The sequence below is a fragment of the Gymnoscopelus braueri genome (assembly GCF_963280865.1).
Source record: "Gymnoscopelus braueri genome assembly, chromosome: 4".
NCBI classification, from domain to species: Eukaryota; Metazoa; Chordata; class Actinopteri; order Myctophiformes; family Myctophidae; genus Gymnoscopelus; species Gymnoscopelus braueri.
Window position 1 is genome coordinate 16,701,318 of NC_137605.1, and position 23,246 is coordinate 16,724,563.

The 23,246-nt window shown below is 43.8% G+C and overlaps 1 protein-coding gene across 2 annotated transcripts in view; it reads right to left on the reverse strand.

Moving 5' to 3' along the window:
- creb5b (cAMP responsive element binding protein 5b) overlaps positions 1-23,246 on the reverse strand; it is an 86,074-nt gene that overhangs the window by 7,912 nt on the left and 54,916 nt on the right. The window lies entirely within an intron of this gene.

Here is a 23,246-nt window from a genome sequence, read left to right on the forward strand (position 1 = left end):
GTTTAGCCAATTGACTAAGGTATACTTTAAATTACTGCAGACCATTTTCCATGATTTATGTCATTTTGAGGAAGCCATTGGATTCTGTTAATTTCAGTACAGTATGGAAATCAACATGCAGAGACTTGAAACTTGCTTGAAATATGTCAACCAACACACTAAATATCATTGTGCGGTTAATTTCTGTCAAGTTTTAATCAATTTTACACACAATTTGATTTGAAAAGTCTTGCCACAAATTGTCTCTGACGAAAATATCGATTTACAGATTAACTTAAAACATCCACGACTTACAAACTGTGCTTGGTTTATTATTCATTGTTATTGAGGCAAGTTTTAAAGACACTGTTAAGCGTGTTAAATGTCGACTAACATAAAATCAATGTCACTGTGAATGCAATGACATGCATTGGCACTGTCATGGTCCTTTAATAATGATGACGGTCATAAATCATATAAATAATTAAGTCCAGACAGAGAAAAGTCCAGACAGAGAAAACAACAACAGGTGAACAGTGTGGCTCCAGCCAGGTGAATATCTCCTGTGTGTGTGTGTGTGTGTGTGTGTGTGTGTGTGTGTGTGTGTGTGTGTGTGTGTGTGTGTGTGTGTGTGTGTGTGTGTGTGTGTGTGTGTGTGTGTGTGTGTGTGTGTGTGTGTGTGTGTGTGTGTGTGTGTGTCTGTGTGTCTCTCCAGCAGGTCTGCGTGGACCTGTGCCCAGGAGAGGAGCCCAGTCGTCGGGCTGTGAGAGCCTCAGTGCTGCTCTCCCACCTGTCAACGCAGCGGGAAAGTTTGTTGCTTTAGAACGTGTGGTCCACTTAAGACGAGCCAGGGAGGGGAGAGCAGCGAGACACAAGCACACCTTGAGACAGCATGGGGAGGGCAGAGCAAAGAGACGCTGTCTCAAGGAGAGCTTGTGTTCTTACTGTACGTGTTTACCACGTCCAACTCTCCTCAGGGGTCTACGCTTCTAGACGTGACTTAAAGACAACCCCGGGAGTGGAAAACCAAAGGGAAAAGTCATAATCCAAACACACAAACTGCCAGAATCTGTCTTTGGACTTCGATCTGTTGCGTTGAGATGTCATAAAAAAGACATGTCTGTCCCTTTTCATTTCACCTGACATTTCACCTCTCAAGAGTGCTATTCGGCGCGTCCTGTGACAAGCTTCAGGAATAGCGCTCTTGAGAGAGTGCTGAATCGGCCAGGATGACTTATGCTGGGATGATTAATGCAAAGTCAGGATTGTTTAGTAAGAAGCGTGTACGCGAATAAAACCAAGACTATCATTGTGTAAATGCATTATTCTGATTCGCAGATGCGCGTTATGATTTTATGATTTTATTCCCGTAGGTGCGCTGTGGTTTTGAGGTGCGATTTCTGGTCATTTTATAATTAGATGGCGGTCGTGAAGAGAGACCCAACAGCACCACTGGAAGAAACACATTCAATTCATTCATTTCACATGTGTAGTTTTCCACCGTCCTTCTCAGTGATGTTCTGTTATTACTGTATGTCCTTGGTGGTGTTTGATAGCTTATTTATTGTCTCTTAGTTATCGTTTTTTAAAATCTGACGCTGTGAAGACAAAGGGAAATTTCCACACGCGTGGCCAATAAAGTTTCTATTCTATTCTATTAGCTATCTCATCTCGGAGCTCCCCCCATCCCCTCCCCAGCTGCTGTCAGTCGGCCCGGGGGCCAAGTCCTGGGCTCCATATCTTTTAACAACCTTCACATTCATGATTCCCATAGGGAACAGCAGCCAGCTGGCCTGGATCACAACGCTACGCTGAGACCAGAGCACGGCACATCAGCCTCGCTCTCCTCTCTCCTTCCCCCTCTCTCCTTCCCTGCTCTCTTCCCTTTTATCCTCTCCTCCGCTCCTCTCCTCTCCTCTCTCCCAGCCTCCTTCAGAGAGGAGCTGTCTACCATGACGGATGAGCCACGCTCCGCTGGATCATTAAAGAAATGTGAAAGTTAAAGAAAAAACAACACGCACTAAAAGCTATTTGATATCCGAAATGCTTTTAAGTCCAATAGGCCATTTGTCTTCACTAGTACTTCCATTTATAGAGGAGCCTGTATCTACTGATACGCTGAGCGTGAAACCAGCAGGGTCGAAACCATCGCCCTGTCGAGCCTGTTTTGACAGCAAGGAGTTTCTGCCTCTCTTAGGGAATACCGTACACACGGTGTGACTACTGCATCAGGTATACCAGACACAGACACTCGAGTCAGGAGTCGGAAACGTTCTCGTTTCCCCAGGTGAGAAGAATGCAACCAAATTACACTCCTCTTGCCCGCTATGTTGATAAACAGTTCAACACCACCCTGTCACCCTTACCGTTTGTACTTCAACTATCTGGTCTAGTCATACGCACTCTTTTAACCTTGGAAATCCTCTACCCACGGCCTCAGTAGCACATCTCAGTGGGTGTCCTCTGTGACCTGTGAGTGGAGGGGTTAACATACCACAGAGGACGCAGACAACTGCCTGCCTCCAAGCTGCAGCTGTCCACATCAGTGGTGTTAAATGAAGGCACAGCGAGGAGGACTCCACACACAAGTTTTCACACCGTGAACTTGTGAGACGCTTTCCAAAAAAAAAAAAAAAGTAGCTGATCTACAACATTGTAAGCTTGAATCAACAATATATAAAATAGGACTTAAGTAGTCAAGGCGCGTGTATCTGTCTGGTGTTAGTGTCTTTCTAAATAGGTCTTTTGTCTTGTACAGTATGTATGTATTGTATTTGCAGTGTGTATACATGGCTAATACAGTATCTATGTTTAGAATACTGCCCCGGTGTTATGCAAGATTGCAAAATCATATTAAAAGACCATTATTTCCGCATGTTGTCTGGTGTGTGTATGTGTGTGTGTGTGTGTGTGGTGTGTGTGTGTGTGTGTGTGTGTGTGTGTGTGTGTGTGTGTGTGTGTGTGTGTGTGTGTGTGTGTGTGTGTGTGTGTGTGTGTGTGTGTGTGTGTGTGTGTGTGTGTGTGTGTGTGTGTGTGTGTGTGTGCGTGCGTGCGTGCGTGTGTGTGTGTGTGTGCGTGTGTGCGTGTGTGTGCGTGTGTGTGTGTGTTTGTTAGTTGTAAATCATATTTTCATGTCTGCGTGCATACTGTAATGCTTGTGTATCTGTCAGTTTGGACCAGAATACCATGAACCACGATAATAGAAACATTTGAACAACTTAAGCCCTGTATACTTTGTTGTACGACAAATGTAAAAAATAGGCAATCTATAAGCTAATAGCAATATTTGACATACATTGACATGTCCAAAATAGTGACACCAGGCTATAAGTGGTTAAAATATAAACATGCTACTAACCCTAACCCTGCAAGTTCATTCCCAGGATATCCAAGCAATATTCAGCGGTGCTGACAAGTGCCATCCTCCATGTGTGCCTATAGGACGACATGCGAGGCTGACAGACAGACAGACAGCCCCACAGACAAACACCTTCCCTTCAGCCTACAGCGTGTCAGTCAACACCGGGCCATGGGGGCCCCTCCCTCCTCTGATAGAGAAAGCCAATCAGGTTCCTACAGCTGTGTGCTTATCTCCCGCCACTCAATCACAGCAGGAAATCTCCCCAACGTTCCCACAAAGCACAGCGAGAGGCCGGAGGAATGCGCCGCCTTCCCCCCCCCCCCCGTCTACCTCCGTCCGTCCGTCTGTCTGTGGTGCTCTCTGCTTTGCCAGTCAGCACCCCCCCCCCCCCCACACACACACACACACACACACACACACACTCACTAATGTTCTCCTAGTATGGGTAAGACGTCCAGGGTAGAGGGGGGGGGGGTGATGGTGGCTGAGGCTAGAGCTCGCTGGCTTCCTGCCAACCAGCCGTCAGGGGAATAGGACAAGGAGGGCAGAGAGAGGAGGTGCTATGGGGTTGGGGGGGTAGGGGATAGATGGTTTCTCCTCTCTGCACACACACACACACCACAAACACCAGCCCAGGACAGCGGCTTCTCATTTATCAGTGTCTGTGAGAGGCGTCCAGCTGGCAGGGCCCCCCTACTATCTGTTTATTAATTGAATTAGCCTGCTTCAGACGAGGAGCCCACAGTGTGTCAAAGCCCAGAGGCAGGTCAGAGAGCCTGGGGCCCTGGCGAAGAAGAGGGCCCGCGACACTGACAGTCATAAACAACCTAGTACAGTATAATAGAGACAGGGGCCACGGTCGCTTCACATGGCTAGACGGAGAGATGTAAGATAGAGCAACAAACATTACTGAGTTGAATGTGATGCAACACCGGAGTGTACTGTAGGCCCTACTGCTGAACCACACAGGAAAAATAACAGTAGATATCAAAACGGAGAAGGAAAGGAAGAAGACAGTGGATAAACATAAGAACAAAGGATTCATTAACTACATTAACCCTGGCATCCCTATTCTGGGGTGAACCTATGGCAAGAATCGCTGATCTACAAGCTCACAATGGGTCGCAACACGATGCGTTGTGAGCTTGAAAATTGGCTATTTCCGTCAAAGACATTTGGTGTAGAGGGGAAAAAGGAACGGACCAAGTATACAGCGCTGGGGGACACCAAACTATTTACAGCAGGGTTTAACTGGATAAATGAATCCCTAGTCATATCCAAACGATATGACATCACAAACTATAGTTAGCATGCTACACAACTAAAGACAGGGTGTTAACAGGGCAATAAAAGACAGAAAGAGAGAAAGTGGAATTCTTACCGTGATACGAGCTTATTCCTGAGGCTAAGGGTCTCTGGACAAACTACAAGCCCATCTGTAGCACCGACACACCTCGACTCAGCTCAGCTCAGCTGAGCTCGGGCCAAAAACGTCTTTAAGTCTGCGTGTCCAGAACCACAGTGACGCAATTGGGGCACGTCGAACGGCGCGCTGACGAGCGGCCTGTGATTCCCCAAACACCTTCATCAGGAGCACTAATGCCTCTTTAACACCCGGGTGTCTTTCTTTCCCCCCAGACTGGGCTGCTCAACGCCAAGGCCTAACCACCACCTGCATCAACCTCTAATAACACACACACACACACACACACACACACACACACACACACACACACACACACACACACACACAAACACACGAGCACACACAAATAATACACACACATGTGCATTTCTCCAGCGGCAACTTGTAGGCCACAGAAAACAGTCATTAGAGAGTTGCAGGTGTGTGCTGTTGTGGTGGCCCATGGGCAGAGAGTCTGTCTGTCTGTCTGTCTGTCTGTCTGTCTGTCTGTCTGTCCTGTGGTGCGACCGTCTGCACCGCAGGGGATATATCCAGTCTGTCTGAGACTGGGAACAACACAGTACCACCAGCTCACAGACTGGGAACAACACAGTACCACCAGCTCACAGACTGGGAACAACACAGTACCACCAGCTCACAGACTAGGAACAACACAGTACCACCAGCTCACAGACTGGGAACACCACCTGTACCACCAGCTCACAGACTAGGAACAACACAGTACCACCAGCTCACAGACTGGGAACAACACAGTACCACCAGCTCACAGACTGGGAACAACACAGTACCACCAGCTCACAGACTGGGAACAACACAGTACCACCAGCTCACATATTGGGAACAACACCTGTAGCTCACAGACTGGGAACAACACAGTACCACCAGCTCACATACTGGGAACAACACCAGTACAAGTTTACAGGTTGTAGAAAAGATGAGTCACCTGCATTGACGACAATTATAGTTGAACGCTTTAAAAATTATTCAGACATTTTCAAAAATGAAAATTTTTATTTTTGTTATTTCAAAATGTTCAAACATACCGAAAATAGCAGATCTACAAGCTCACAGCGCGTCGAATCACGTTGCGTAGATCCGGTGGCTATTTTCACTATTCGACGTATAACAAAGTATATGGGGCTTAAGTGGTTAAGAACACTCAAATCATCCAACAGGGAAGAAAAATCTATAAACTCGCTAGCCCTGTATATAAATATCTGAAACCATCTGCATTTCGTGCTTGCGGTTTATTCGTTCTATTAGTGCACTGAGGCTGGCGCACAATCCTATTGATTTTCCATTGTTAAAAAAAGAAAAAAGAAAGAAAAGAAACACCCGCCGTCCTGATCCGGGCAGTTTTTCGCCCAGAGGGGAAACTATCGTCTCCCCTCGCGACCTTTGCTCCCTGACCCCTCCGCTCCCTTCCCTCTCTGTTCTCCAGCGCCTCCTCCTTCTCACCCAATGCGTGGTTTTCGGGGAGGGTGAACCAGGTGATCTCCCATTAACGATATTTATTAACGGACGCTTCCTCTCTGACATGAGTATGGGGGGGAGGGGGGGGGGGGGTGGCGGGGGCGGGGGCACTGACGGATGTTCCTGCGAGCGCTCGGGGCCACATCCTCAGAACACACTCGGGTTTCTCACTGGCCAGGATGACTTCATATCAATTAACCCTGGGAGGAGGGAGGAAGAGAAAGAGATAGAGAGAAAAAGAAAGAGAGACGGGTAGAGAGCGGGGGAGCAGGTACAAAAGGGAAAGGAGTCCACCACGCCCGCCTCAGGATGGGTAAATCAAACCCGATGAGGTCAGGGTGAGGCACTTTTATTCCCCTTAAAAGTGGAGCAAGTGGGCTATCAGGGGACCCGAGGCCCCGCTGGCGCCTCGCCGCAGTTTAGGGAAGATTTAGCCAGTCTGAGGAGTCGCAGCAGCGAAGCACTAAATGATCAGTTCAATTGTTTTTTATACCATCATAATGCATTTCTGTATTGCAACGCCATATGATGGAGAGAGAGAGAGAGAGATAGAAAGAGAGAGAGAGAGAGGTGGTGGCTTTATGCATACTGTTGTGCATGTACTACATGGCTGAGACCCTGGGGTCACCACAGTTTTGAATGTTGAATAAAACATTTGAATTAATCCTCCCTTCACATGAAAGAGCACATTTAAACCCTACTGTATATACTTAGAGGACTGGGAACCCCCAGGGCTGTTTACTTGACCTGTACATTTTTTCCCTCTACACCAAATCTCTTTGCTGAAAATAGATACAAGCTTGCAGATCAGCTATTGTCACCGAACGTTCACCCCAGAACAGGGGTTGCCAGGGTTCATGTGGTTAAAGTTGCAGTCCAAGCTATAGCTGCAGCTTCAGCATTTTGCTACCGTTAAGCAAGCCAGGCACGTTTCAATGGTCATGTGCAATACCTTATGTGCAGAGTTTTTCTAATGGGATAATAAATCAATACTGCAACTTTCCTGGCAATCGTGTTCGTGGGTCTTGCCGCCCCCTCACTCCCCAGACCCTAAACCCAGCATGGGTTCACCATGTGCAGCTGAGAGCAGCCTGTGCATTAACAGGATCTACGTTCTTGCTTGATATTCATTTCACACACTGACTCCACCAGTACAACTCATCGTCATCCCACCATCACTCCACAAGCTTTTTAATGGTCACTCCTCTACTACATCTACTAGTCTCTCTATCGCTCTACTAGTCTCTCCACAGCTCTATAGGCTCTACCACTCTAGAAGTCTCGCTACAGCTCTACTAGTCTCTCTATAGCAGTGTCTCTACAGCTCTGCCAGTCTCTCTACCGCTCTAGTAGTCTCTCTACCGCTCTAGTAGTCTCTCTACCCCATAGCAGTGTCTCTACAGCTCTGCCAGTCTCTCTACCGCTCTACTCTAGTAGTCTCTCTACCGCTCTAGTAGTCTCTCTACCCCATAGCAGTGTCTATACAGCTCTCCTAGTCTCTCTACCCCTCTAGTAGTCTCTCTACCGCTCTGCTAGTCTTTCTACCGCTCTAGTGGTCTCTCTACCCCATAGCAGTGTCTATACAGCTCTCCTAGTCTCTCTACCGCTCTAGTAGTCTCTCTACCGCTCTGCTAGTCTTTCTACCGCTCTAGTGGTCTCTCTACCCCATAGCAGTGTCTATACAGCTCTGCTAGTCTCTCTACCCCTATAGCAGTAGTCTCTCTACCGCTCTAGTAGTCTCTACACAGCTCTAGTAGTCTCTCTGCAGCTCTGCTAGTCTCTCTACCTATACCAGGGAAAGTGACTTTTTTTTGCTCTTCCTAAATGGACCTACCTGCGGCTTATACCAGTGTCAGTTACCTGGCTTATGTGGACTATGCGGTCGACACACGCTGACACTTTGCACCTTAAAGGAATATTTCACCCAAAAAATTACTTATGATCTATCAATTACACACCCCATGAAGACTTGAATTCATGGAGATTTTTCTGGACACTTTAAGTCTTCTACCGGAGACTCAGCCGGTCATCAAATTATTGTCTTACGAATGCAATTTCTTTTTTTATTGATCTCTCTCCCTCTCGTCCCCTTGCCCCCCCCTTATTCGTCCCTTTCTCTTATATAACAATAACACTAATTTCACCCACTGTTTTACCCCTGTAAACCTGTTGCTTCTGATTCTACAGCTCTACAATTCTCTCTACCACTCTAGTAGTGTCTCTACAACTCTGTACACACTCCACAGCTACACTAGTTTCTCTACCGCTCTACTAGTCATTCCACAGCTCTAGTAGTAACTCCATAACTCTAGTAGTAACTCCATAGCTCTAGTAGTAACTCCATAGCTCTACTAGTCTCTCTGTAGCTCTAGTAGTCACTCCACTAGCTCTACTAGTCTCTCTACAGCTCTAGTCACTCCACTAGCTCTACTAGTCTCTCTACAGCTCTAGTCACTCCACTAGCTCTACTAGTCTCTCTACAGCTCTAGTCACTCCACTAGCTCTACTAGTCTCTCTGTGGTTCTAGTCACTCCACTAGCTCTACTAGTCTCTCTGTAGTTCTAGTCACTCCACTAGCTCTACTAGTCTCTCTACAGCTCTAGTCACTCCACTAGCTCTACTAGTCTCTCTGTAGTTCTAGTCACTCCTCTAGCTCTACTAGTCTCTCTACAGTTATAGTCACTCCACTAGCTCTACTAGTCACTCTACCACCACTAGCTTTTCAAGTCTCCCTACAGGTGTACTAGACGCTCCACTATAGCAGTGCCTGCATGCTGTACACTTTATCTCTCTGTCCCCTAAAAAAAAACTCTGTGCCCCCTGTTACTCTACTTTATTAGATTCCCCTCTCGCCCAGAGAGGCAGTAACAGCCCCTCCTTCCATCTCTTCCCTGTTCCTCCACCAGCACACCTCCCACCACCCTGCCGTGCCTCGCCAAGACTGTTAAACTGATTTCCTCAGGGAGTAGACGGGCAGACAGTCTGAAGGGAGCTCTAGGCTGGGCTGGGCTGGGCTGGGCTCTCTCTCTCTCTCTCTCTGTGTCTGTGTGTGTGTGTGTGTGTGTGTGTGTGTGTGTGTGTGTGTGTGTGTGTGTGTGTGTGTGTGTGTGTGTGTGTGTGTGTGTGTGTGTGTGTGTGTGTGTGTGTGTGTGTGTGTGTGTGTGTGTGTGTGTGTGTGTGTGTGTGTGTCTGTCTCTCTCTCTCTGTGTCTGTGTGTTGTGTGTGTCTGTCTGTCTGTCTGTCTGTCTGTCTGTCTGTCTGTCTGTCTGTCTGTCCTCTGCTGAGTTGGTCCAAGCTGATCAAAGCTCGGGTGAGCAGAGACTTGATTGATTGATGATTGATGTACTTTTATTTAGTAAGACATGAGAATCACAGTACAAGTACAAAATTCACAATACAAGGTCTACTAAACTGGAAGACTCAGTTAAGCACGCAGCTTGTTTAAGATGAGAACCCCATGCACACAAATCATGATGAAAGACGCCCTTTACTTCTTCACACATAGAGGGACACATCTGATCTGATGCATCCCCCTGGTGCTGAATTATCTACAGCATATAGTAAGCATGTATACAGATACATACTATCACTGTGTCTTTAGTTTTGACAGTGTGCTAGCATTTTGCAGTAACAAGATATGACTGACAGACATCATCGACCTGCAACTTAGGAACCAACACCAATTTCAAATTTGAAAGCTATAGCGAAAACAGCTTGCAAAAATGTTAGCTAGCTGTTGGTTACATTGAGGTGGCAGAGATGACCCTCCATAAGATTCAATTAATTTACTTTTTTTATATATTGTTAGACCAATGTGCTGTACCACGAGACAAGACTGTTCATTAAATATGGACATGCCCGACACCAGCGCAAATCACTGAGTACTGAAATCTGAACACGCTGATCTTTGTGGTCCAACGCATCGTCAGTGCGATACTGCTGTCAATGCTGGGCAAGCTGCTTGTTACTAATAATCATAAATCATTATATATAATTAACCACTTAAACCCTATTTATTGTTGATCGTATTCCCAAGGGCTCTATAATAGGCACCCTATGTTTTGCTTAAAGTACGTTTGCTGAATATAGTTGAATGTTAGCTCCAGAATAGGGAAGCTAGGTTTCAACTGGTTACTAATTATATGTGGTATAACATAGAATTGTGACACTGGGGGCTTATGTCGAGTCTTTATGTCTTTATTACATATATTGCTCTACATCAAGTGACCAGTTGCTTTGTTCCCTCTACACAGTGCTCAGTTGCACCAAAGTGCAATACTCTGTAGCCCTGTAAATTCCCCTGTAAATATGTTTCTAAGTTCTGGCACCAGTACTCCTATTAGTGCAACCAACCAGACTCTCACAGAGACCATGTGCAAGTTGTATAAAAGTCACCTATTCCCTAGTTTCTATTTTCAATTTCTTACCTTCTTATTTTTTATTCCTTGTTAACTTCTAACACTTTTATAATCTTGTTGTGTTTATGTCCAAGGTGTTCCATGTGAGCAACCCGACCAAGTCGAATTCCTCGCATGTGAAAGCGTGCTGGGCCAATAAAATGATTGTGGTTCTGACACGGCCAGGGCCAGACGCCCAACTGGTGCCGAGAGGAGCCAAGGCAGCGTGGGGCGCAGGGAGATACACACACCCACTGAGGAGCAAGCTCCAAGGCATGCGCTCATACTCCTGGCAGGCAGGCAGGCTTTCTCTCTCTCTCTCTCTCTCTCTCTCTCTCTCTCTCTCTCTCTCTCTCTCTCTCTCTCTCTCTCTCTCTCTCTCTCTCTCTCTCTCTCTCTCTCTCTCTCTCTCTCTCTCTCTCTCTCTCTCTCTCTCTCTCTCTCTCTCTCTCTCTCTCTCTCTCTCTCTCTCTCTCTCTCTCTCTCTCTCTCCTCCCTCCCACACTGTCAACTTAATGGATGGGCCTCCGACTGCAGACTGTATATCCCCACTGTTTCCTCTTGTAAAGCCCCCTTGCTCCGGAGAAGCCTACACATGCTTATCAGCAGCGCACCCACCACCTCAACCAGCCATACAGGGAAGGCCTCTGAGAGAGCAGGCAGGAAGGAAAGAGAGAGAGAGGCAGGGAGAGAGAGAGAGAGAGAGAGAGAGAGAGAGAGAGAGAGAGAGAGAGAGAGAGAGAGAAGCAGATAGAGAAAGAGTTAGAGAGAGAGACAGAGTTGGAAAATTAGAAAAAAGTGTCTTAGAGAGAAAGGCTGTAAGAGAGAGACAGAGAGATGGTAAATACTAACATATGTCTTTGACCAGTGCCATTAAAAACAATGAGACTGAAGCTCTCCTGACAGCCTCTCCTGTGTATTATCACACGGCTGTTTCTGACCAGCGAACTAACGACTGTACCTTTGTTTTGGTTTTGTTTACAGATGGTTATACAGATGCTTAAAACAACAGACTTCTAAAAACTGTGTATTTAGTAAAGGCGCAGTAACAGGACTCCGGTCAAACAGCCTCCTCTCAGTATTTTGTCTCTCCATAAATTGTAATCCAGTGTGCTTATGAAAACAAGATAGGTCCAGTCTTTGTTTGGCCTCTGTAATTGTGTTATAATGGTGTTTTTGTTCGGAATGCATCCGTCCTGTCGGTCCATATGAGGACTCATTATGTCAAGTATTATTCAAGCCGTGTTTATGACTGACCTCAAATTAATTATTAGAAACGGGTGAAAAACATTCACACACATGAGAGGCAGAGTGTACTACTATGTGCCAAAAAGGCATGACAGATGCGCATGTCATTTGTAAATACAGAAGTTTGTTTGAATGAGTTGTAATGAACCCTAGTGTCCCTATTCTGGGGTGAACATTCAGCAAAAATAGCTATCTACTATCTATATCTACAAGCGTGGGGGATGCTGGGGGATGCTGCTCAACAAAGTACTGTATATAAGGTTTAAGTGGTTAAATGAGTTGTCTTAATGACGTGCGTTTGCAGGAGGTATAGCCTGAATCATGAAATGTTTTTTAGGGACATACTTTACATCATACAACAAAAGATACAAGTACAATGCAATTGTACATCAATCCACCCAAAGAACTTCATAGGGCTGGCCCGAATTCCACTGTTTATTTATACTGTACATTTTCGCTGAAGCTCCTAAGCTTTGTTTTCATAATAACAGCGATACATTTTCAGGGTCCTTTCAAAACAATTGTTTTTAGCATTAAATTCAAATGGAACAGAAATGCAATTGCATAAACTCTCAGAACATGAATCATAGCCCCATATCACATCTGCTCTGCTCTCAGTACTCTAATCCAAATTTTGAAATGTAACATTACTTACAGAATGGTGGAATTCTCGTGAACAACTTGAACATATTAACGCATGTCGAGCATCGGGAAAACCTTTAAAAGCCACACAACCACGGAGAGCTACTCTCTGTTTACCGGCCAACACAAGCGCAAATGGCCGACATTGGTGACACTTGTCTCCACTGCTTGTTTAGCATGCCTTGTGACTTTTCTTACCACATGAATGCTGGGTTGGCCACAGCACTGAAAAGCAGATATCATATGATCGTTGGAAGTACCAATTTGGAGAAAGACCAGATCAAATTAAAAAGATAAATAAATACGCTGTGTCAGTCTCCACAGACTCACAGTAGGCCTAAGTGCAAACCTATTGCATGAATTCTGACTTCACATAATTATCCACACCGAGTGTGGTAACAATTAACAAGTCTAATAACAGCATGGCTTCCCTATGCCTAATGCTTTGAAACAGTTAGCCAAAGTCATTATCATTTATCTTGCTAAATGGCATGAATCACCCTACATATAATAGCCCACATAATAAAATGTCAATTGAAAACATTTCTTCAGGCTTACTGTAGTGGAAAAATTGCTTTCCTTCATCTCTTTACTCTGGGCTGCTGTGATATTGTATGTATATACTGTACTGTATCCTGAACAATGCCTACACATGTTAGTAGCATCAGTTGAGCTGCGTGGTTTGCTGTATTATACATGTGGCAGTGTGAGTTGAGCTGGGATTGGTCTACTTTTGAAGGACAGATATACAGAGATACATACAGAGATAAGGAACAGACCGCGTTCTAAATGGCTGTCCCATTTGGTACCACGGCACGCCATGAAAAAAACTAAAAACTTCAATAAATCATAATCCTAATCCAATGAGAGAAGCTTCAGAGCACCAAAGCATCTGACGTAACCTTAATTTCAAGTATCTCAAGTAATGATTGAGGGGGTCATGTGAAGGCTGCACGATATTGACAAAAATAATATTGCAGTGGTTCTTGCAACTGTGAAACAAATTGCAACATAAAAATGCTGCAGTATTTTACAATATGATGATATTGTATTCGTCACTGGGTGGTGGGGTTGGGTGGTTGATGAACTGTAGACTGGGTGGTGATGATGGGTGGGTCAGGTCCAGTCTGGACTGTCTTGTGGTGGTGCTGGTGGTTTAGCCAAGCCCCTAGCCCTGCCCAGAGCCCAGAGCCCAGAGCCAGGGTCCTGTTCCCATTCACAGGCCCTGAACCGTGAGCAAAATGTCCTTCACATGCACCTCCCCAACAGCACAGCTAAAACAACACGTAGTCATCCAAAGACAAACAGACGCCACGCTCAGCTCCACGCTTGCTGCTCCACGCTTGCTGCTCCCCCTGAACATTGACACACACGCACACACGCGCACACACACACACTGTCACAGCGACACACACAATACATAAGAGTGCACATACACAGACACAAAACGTACATCCACAAACCCCATGCGTGGATGCATGTGTGCGCACGCAACCCCCCCCTCCCCCACACACATACACACACACACCACACACACACAGACACACACACACACACACTTTGCCTGACCATATTTGTGAGGACCTGCCCAGCCCAGAATTTCACTGCCTGCGATGTTGCTACCAGCAGTATTGTATGTGTACGTGACAATAAACACCCTTGAGCCTATAATAGCCCCAACCCAAACAGCATAGAGTAACTAACCTTAAATGTAACCATAAACCTCAAAGTCTAACACCAAAATACACCCTCTTAGTAGTGAGCATCAGTAAAACTCCCCCGCTTAGCAGAGTTATAAGGTATGAGATGTAGAAGATCAACACACACGTGTGTATATGAGCAGTGGTGGAAAAAGTACTCACATTTTTTACTTAAATAAAAAAGTATCAATACTGCAACGTAGAAATACTCTGACACAATTAAAAGTCCGGTAATTAAAATTTACTTGAGTAGAAGTACAAAAGTATTGGTATCAAAAGTACTTTAAGTACCAAAAGTAGAAAGTACTCATTATGCAGAATGTCCCATTTCACAAGTTTTCATATGTATAACATGTATACAAAATAAAACTTTCAAACGTGAGAAATTTTCAAATGGCCTAAATGTATACAGAGCTGAAGTGGTTAATGTATGTCTTGTAATCCATAAAATCCATAAAATAACTACCGTAGTAACTAAAGTTGTAAAATAATTGATTAAAGTATAACATTTGCCTCTGAGATGTAGTGGAGTAGAAGTAAAAGTACAGAAAATTGGAAATACTCCAGTAAAGTAAAAGTACCTCAAAATTGTACGTAAGTACAGTACTTGAGTATAAGTACTTAGTCACTTTACACCACTGTATATGAGGACCTTCCTTTGACTGCATTCATCCTCTAGACCTCAGTCCTCATCACTACTACACACAAACTAACCTAAAGCCTAACTCTTAACTTCCTCTGCAGGAACCTCACAACTCGTACATCCAGTTTGCTTCAGTACAAGATGCAGTATTCTCTGTGATCACACTGCTGTGCTCTGCTTTCATCGCTGGCGTCTGTTTCAGCCAAGCGCTTGTCACAATAAGGGTGGAGTCGCTGGGCTGTTGACATTTTTACAACATGTGAAACGAAGCACTGTGACCGTAGTAACGCCGCTGTCAAACAAACTCGAGAAAAAAAAGGGACCTGCTGTGGTGTTGCTAGGTGCAATTAGGCCTGTTACTAAGAGAAGTGGTCTGAGTGATGAGTTGTCTGGCTCTGATACGGTATGAGCGCTTTTAAATGTTAAATGTTGTTAAAAGGGCGTTTGTACTTTATTTTAACCAAATATTAGAGACAGAGACAGAAAGGAGAGAACAGAGAGGTGACATACAGTATGAAACAGAAAATAAGGTCGAATTAAAATCTTTAACCGCTTAAACCCTCTATACTTAGTAAACTAATACTTAGTTAACTAGGGTCGGCTCTGCACTTGTTCCGCACTTTTCCCCCCTCTACACCAAATCCCTTCGCTGAAAATAGCCAATCTGCTAGCTTACAACGCATCGCAATGTGACACGCTTTGGGCTTGTAGGATTTTTTGGTGGATGTTCCCCCCAGAGCAGGGATGCTAGTGTTTGAGTGGCTACAGTAAGTTACTGTACAATAATCTAATGTAGGTGGTATGGATACTTACAGTTCACTAGGATGCCCTGTAGTACTGTAGTTTATACAAGGCTAGTTTGTTGTTAATGCAAAAGACTACACTAGTTTGTAAGTAAGTAGTTTGTAGTTTATGTAAAACTTTACATTGAAATTAATGCAGGAAGCTAAAGGCCAAAAGAGAGACATGGAATACACAAACTACAAGCCTAATGTGAAGTTTATGTAGTAAGTCTACAGTAGCTTGTAGTTTATTTGGAAGGCCAGTGTCTATTTTATGTAGAAGGCCAATGTCTAGTTTATGTAGAAGACTAGAGTCTATCTTATAGTTAAGGCAGTAGTTTAAAGTTGAGTATTTTTAGTATTTAAGGCAGCTACTGTAGTTTATACATGGCTAATGTCTTGTTTACGTAGTAGGGCCACAGTAGCTTGAAGTTTATGTAGAAGGCTATGGTGTAGTTTATGTTTAAGGCTGCAGTAGTTTATGTACTGTAGAAGGCTGGAGTGTATGTGGGAGGCTGTGGTTGAAACACATCTCACGTCTTACTGTAAGCTCCTGGCAGTGGCAACAAAGTGGAGGGAATCTGACAGGGGCCTCTCTCTCTCTCTCTCTCTCTCTCTGGTCTGGGGCCAATGCTGATAAGCTGGCAGACACAGCCTGATACTGTAGCTGCTTAAGCCCGCACCGTGCTGTGCTGAAACCATACACCTCCCTGACGCTATACGAAAACATCAGATGTTTAGCATCTGAAACAGTTGCTATCCACACATGCCAGTCGATGGAGCCTTTTATCCAAAGCGCTTACAGCATGATGAGTGCATTTAATTTCTATTGCATGGGAGGACTCGAACCCCTTAACCCCAGGAGTGTTCGTTTTATGCTCCATTCAATAAACCACAAAGTACGATTTTACGCTCTTAACCACTTGAACCCTATGGGGGTCTATGCTTGGTCCCCTATCTTTTTTCCTTCTTCCCCAAATCTCTTTGCCAAAAATAGCAGATCTACAAGCTCACAACGTGATGCATTGTGACCTTGTAGATCTGCTATTTTCTGTAAATGTTATTATGACATGCATAGGGATGCTAGGGTTCATGTGGTTAATTCATGTTTTGAGAGTATATTACAATTTGCTGTACAGCAGACACTCTTATCCAGAATTACACTTACAAAATCCAAGGTCGGGGTGAATAAGCATTGTTAACCAACAACAAGCGCTCGAGGAATTAGAGTGCTACAAAAACCAAGTATGTGCTAAAACGTAACCAGGATAACAAGTAAACAACAAACCTAAATAACATACCAAGCATCTCTCCACAAGTAAACAACATATTGACTTGCAAATGAGTAAGCAGGAATGGATTCAGTGTCTCGTTCAAAGACACTTGATCACGCCACTGTTGTTGACGTTTGTTGTGTTGTGGCGGGACTGAACTTGTCTCCCGGTCTATAATGGCACAGACTGCATTGGTTCTCAAAGTGGGGTCCGGAGACCCCCAGGGGTCCTTGGGGGGGTACCAGGGAGTCCCCAGCAAAATGTGTTAATAGAGGGAATTAATATAGGGCAAAAGTAGGGCATTAATTTACGGGAAAAAATCACAAAAAGTTAAAATATGGAGATAAGAGGTTTCTGCCTGATAGCAACGATATGAAAACGTCATACGGCAGAGTAAAAGCTATGCATCACTCACGCCTGTCGTTACATTGTTACCACAGCAATGCAGACAGGTGGACGATGTCTGAATACACAGATCCCATCTGATCACTTGCAAAATAACAGTGTGTACGGTCAGTATTAATCCATTAAGACCGGGAACGCATCTGTGTCATTTTTAATTTCTTTGGCTATTAAACAATATCCTTGTATGTTTAATCTCTTAGTTAAAGAGTCAACTGGAGTGGTTATATGTGGGGGAGACTGGAATGTACAATTACATAAAATTGACTCTACTAATCAACATAAAAAAGTGAATCAATACTCCTGCATTATGAGAAAAATGCTGAAGGAATCTGGCATGATAGATATATGGAGAGAACTCCACCCCACAGAAAAAGAGTTTACTTTCTATAGCTCCCCTCATTCTGAACACTCTCGGCTTGATTACTTCTTTGTCCCAGTCACAGATAGACATAGGGTAAGTGAGTGCAAGATAGGTATTAGGGATGTGTCAGATCACTCAGGTGTATATCTTACTCTACACCTAGATAATAAAAAGAAAAACTCAATATGGAGACTCAACAATAGTCTTCTGAATGACAATACATGTAAAGAATATATCAAGAAAGAGCTAGGGGATTACCTACTAAATAATGACAATGGAACAGTCACTCCAAATGTTCTGTGGGATGCTTGGAAGGCGGTTTTGAGAGGTAGACTTATATCATATGCTGCACATAAGAAGAGGTTAAAACAAGGTCACCTGTTAGAGTTACAATCGAAAATGAAGGAATTAGAAAATCTACATTCTGTCCGAAAAGACTCACAGACACTAGCCCAATTGAAATGCCTACAACAAAAAATAAATAAGATTTACAATGAAGAAAATGAGAAAAATATGAGATTTGTTAAGCAAAAATACTATGAGACTGGATCTAAAGCTATGAAACTCCTCGCATGGAGACTGCGTAAACAACAAGCTGATAGAAGCATTTATAAAATAAGGAACCCGAGAAACAATAGAATGTGTCACAACCAGGAAGAAATACAGCAATGTTTTGAGATTTACTACCAGGACCTTTATACCCAGCCGGATAAAGCTGATTCAGCAACTATTGGCAACTTTTTGAATTCTCTGGATCTTCCCTCAATAGGGGTTCAACAAAATAAGGCATTGACTGCTGAGATAACAAGTACTGAGGTGGATGAAGCCATATCCTTGTTGAAAACAGACAAAACACCAGGGTCTGATGGTTTCACAGGAGAAATGTATAAAATGTTTAGGCCTGAACTACTACCTTTGCTTCTCAGTTGTTTTAATTATACCCTTAAAGAGGGCCATATGCCCCAATCTTGGAGTGAAGCACTGATTTCAGTCATCCCTAAAGAGGGTAAAGATAAATTAGAATGTAGCTCATATAGACCAATATCAATACTGAACATAGACTATAAACTATTTGCAGCAATTATCGCTAGAAGGATGGAAGATATTGTCTCGGACATGATAGACCCTGACCAAACAGGCTTTGTCAAAGAAAGACAAACGCAAGATAGTATTAGGCGAACACTCCATGTGGTTGACTATATGATTGAGGAAAAGATAAGTGCAACGCTAATAAGCCTGGACGCGGCTGCTGCCTTTGACAGCGTAGGCTGGAACTATCTTTATCAGGTATTAGAACGATTTGGGTTTGACGAGAAATCAGTGCTATGTATAAAATCTCTTTATTCATCTCCCACAGCCAGAATAAAAATCAATGGACATCTATCACGCTCAATCAAGCTAGGGAGAGGTTGCCGCCAAGGCTGTGTATTAAGCCCCGCCCTCTTCGCGTTTTTCATCGAACCACTGGCTCAGGCAATTAGGGAAGATCCAGAGATCCAGGGGGTATTAATCGGGAACACTGAATACAAGATAAGCCTGTTCGCGGACGATGTATTGCTCACATTAAAAAATCCAGAAATTAGTGTACCCAAATTGATGACAACCCTGAGCATATATGGAACTTACTCGGGTTATAAATTGAACACACACAAAACTCAATTACTTACTTATAATTTCTCTCCAAGTCCAGAATTGCGATCCAGATATGACTTCAAATGGGATGCACTGGCTGTCAAATATTTGGGGGTCTGGATTCCAAAAGATATATCTATAATATATGAAAAGAACTATGGTCCTGGTGTTAGGTCAATTAAAGCAGATCTTGACAGATGGTCCCTGTTGCCACTAGATATGTCAAATAGAATTGAAATCATTAAAATGAACGTTCTACCCCGCTATTTGTATCTGTTCCAATCACTACCTGTCCCAATCCCCGCTAAAGACTTCAATGAATGGAATAAGATGATTTCAAGATTCATTTGGAACAGTAAGAGACCTCGGGTCAAATATAAAACCCTACAATTACCCAAAGATAAAGGTGGATTCTCTCTTCCATGTATGGAGGATTATTTTACTGCGGCACAATTAAGACCACTGATATGCTGGTGCAACCCAGAATACTCAGCAAAATGGAAGGAACTGGAACTAAGTCATTTTGAGATACCTGCCCAAACTATACTAGGTGACAAACTCCAATGGGCCCTTTATCAGAACAAAGTAAATAGGTGGACTAAGGTGGCACTGGGGACATGGTTCAGGATCTGCAAAAAACTGCGTCTCGATAATCATATACGAATATTGAAATGGGTGACATTTGACTCGGAGTTTAAACCATCCAAGCTGGATAAGCGATATAGGCAATGGGCGGAAAATGGCATAACAGCTTATTGTACATTATTCAGCAGAGGCATTTTTGCATCCTTCAGTCAAATGTCAGATACCTATATTCTTGGGAAAAATGACTTTTTCAGATATCTCCAGGTCAGGGACTATGTCAATAAGGAAATTAAAAAAGTAGAGGGTACAGAACCCAACCTGGTTCACTTATTTACGAATGCGTACAAAAATAAGGATAGTAAACACCTCATTTCACAAACGTATAATAGATTACAAACCTCTAAAGTCCACTCGACTACTAAAGTCAGACAGAAATGGGAGAAAGAATCGGGTCTGGAAATATCTGAGGAGGATTGGAAGGGTATTTGGGAAGGTCAGACAAGGACAACTAACTCAAGGGCTTGGCGGGAATTCGCCTGGAAGAATACTATACGTTACTTTATTACCCCAAAATTGAAAAGTCATTTTCGGGGTTGTCAAGGACAGGGTCAATGTTGGAGGCAATGTGGCAAAGTGATGGCAGATCATTTCCACATTTTTTGGGACTGTCCTTTAATTAAACCCTTTTGGCAAGAGGTCATCAAAGAAATTAGAGACATTTTTGGAATTGAAATAGATTGTTCCTTTGTTACGGTCTATCTGGGGAAAATCCCTGCTGAACTCATGAGCCAGGACTTATATCTGTACAATATCATTTTGGTTGCCTGTAAGAAAGCCATCACCCGGAAATGGCTACAGGCCGCACCACCTACCAAGGAAGATTGGATTACAGTTGTCAACGAGATAGACTCAATGGAGAGTCTGACCTTCTCTCTTAGGCTGAGAGCGAAACAATATGCAAAGAAATGGAAGAAATGGACTTCATACTGTCTGATGAGAAATGTAGCTCATTGATTGAGTGTTAAAGAAAAAAGAAAAAGGTTGTATTCCGTTCATTTGTTATTTTCTGTGTCCTAACGCCCACCTCAACACAATTTTGTTTGTCTTTTTGTTTGTCTTTACTTTATTTACTTTCATTTCATTTTATTTCTCTGTGTTTGTGTCATTCTCATCCTTGTTTATTTGTTCACTGAATTTTCAACCTGGAAAATAATAAAAAATAAGTTACAAAAAAAAACAATATCCTTGTACTATTGTGCTATTTTTTTTTTTTTTTTTTTCAAATCTTGAAAATGTGTGCAAATCTTCTAATTCTAAATCCTAACAGTTTTCTGAAAAACTTATGTTGCTATATCAGTGGTTCTCAAACTTTTGTCAAGGAAAAATTATATGTATTTGGCTGCCAACCCCCATCAAAATATAAATATGTTGTTCCAGTGACCCCCCCCCCCCCAGAAGCAAAGATTTGACATTTAGAAATGTTGTTTCAAAAAAGATATGTATTCAAAGATTTGCACAAATGTTCAAGATTTAAAAAAAAATTGCAGATCTACAAGCTCGTAGCACGGCACTCGATTGCACAAACAGATGCACTCGGTTTTAAAAGCCAAACTATAAACTAATGGTTATAGCTAAAAAATCTAAAATGACACAGTATGCGTTCCCGGATTGAATGGGTTAAATATCATATCTGAGAAACAAATTGGATTTGCCTGCCAAAGCCAAAGTAGAGGTTAGAATTATGTCCTCTCTGTCTCAGCTTCATCGCTCTGAGAGAAAGAGGAGACCTTTATAGTCCCGGGGGCCATCAGCTTCACCCAGCTGATGGCTGCTCAGATGGTGATAATGAGCGAGTCAGGGGTTAGTGTCTTGCTCGGGGACACGTCGACAGATAGACGGGGCTCAAACCAAGGACCTTCAGTTTCCCAGACGGCCTCTCTACCCATTCAGCTATGGCCGCCAAGAGAGGCTGATTCAATCACACAGGTACAAACAAACAAACACATTTGTGTGCGCACTTCATTAACCACAGATACACACATGCAAGGACATGCGTGGCGTGGCGCACACCCCAAAGCATTCCTTTTATCATTTTCTTTGTCCATTTGGGTACATTTTTTATACACTCAGATATAAAAATAACGCTGATGATTTTACTGTGCATGCCAGTGCTGTGTTGACTAGTGTTTGGAAGCGTGTGCTCATATGCCAGATGGGGGGAGACGGTACAGTGCCAGACGGAGTCAGAACTAAAGCCAGAAACACAAACGCTTAGAAATTATTTCCCAGTTCTATTTGACCCGAGCCTCATACATGCACCTCGTCCCTCACACAGCTGCACTGTACAGTACCTGCCTGGAAAAACACACACATGCACACACAGATGCACATCAATCATTGTATACACAATATATTTAGGCTTGTGCACAATGAGCACGCGCGTGCACACATACTGTACACACACAGTACACACACAGTACAGCACATGCACGTGCATATACAAACTTTTGCATTCAGGCATTCATACAGATGTGCGCACACACACACACACACACACACACACACACACACACACACACACACACACACACACACACACACACACACACACACACACACACACACACACACACACACACACACACACACACACAGTACACACACGTGCATACACAAACATTTGCATTCACGCACTCACACAGATGTGCACATGTGCGTACAAACACACACGCACACACACGCACACACACACACACACACACACACACACACACACACACACACACACACACACACGCACACGCACACGCACACACACACACACACACACACACACACACACAGGGTTCTTTAACCCTATACTCCAGAGCTCAGGCAAGCACGGTTCCAGCCTGCAAGATTCAGCTGTGCTCTTAGCTCACCGCGCTTCTCCGATGACATCATCCCCTGACAATGCCACCATTCATACAGATGTTGCTAACAAAACCTGGAGCTAGACTCCTATTGTGGTGCTGCTGCTGTTTCTGCTCCTCGCAACCAGAGCCCGTGGTGCCAGAGGTGCTCCATTCTACTCCACTGGCAGCGGGGAGAGAATGAATGGGAGACGTAATAGGGTTACCATTTACGCTAATGCCTTAACTGCTTACAAATGACTTCATACCCGGCTAATCAGTCACTCCATCACGACAGCAGCGGGGATGACGACTGGCACCGACCTCTCGCTGCAAACCTTACCATTTCCTTGCCATTTCAGAGCAGCATTCCTATGCAACGTTGAATTGTTTCGCTTCTATTCGTGCCACAGGTAAAACTTTATTATCTGTAATGAAAACCTCCTC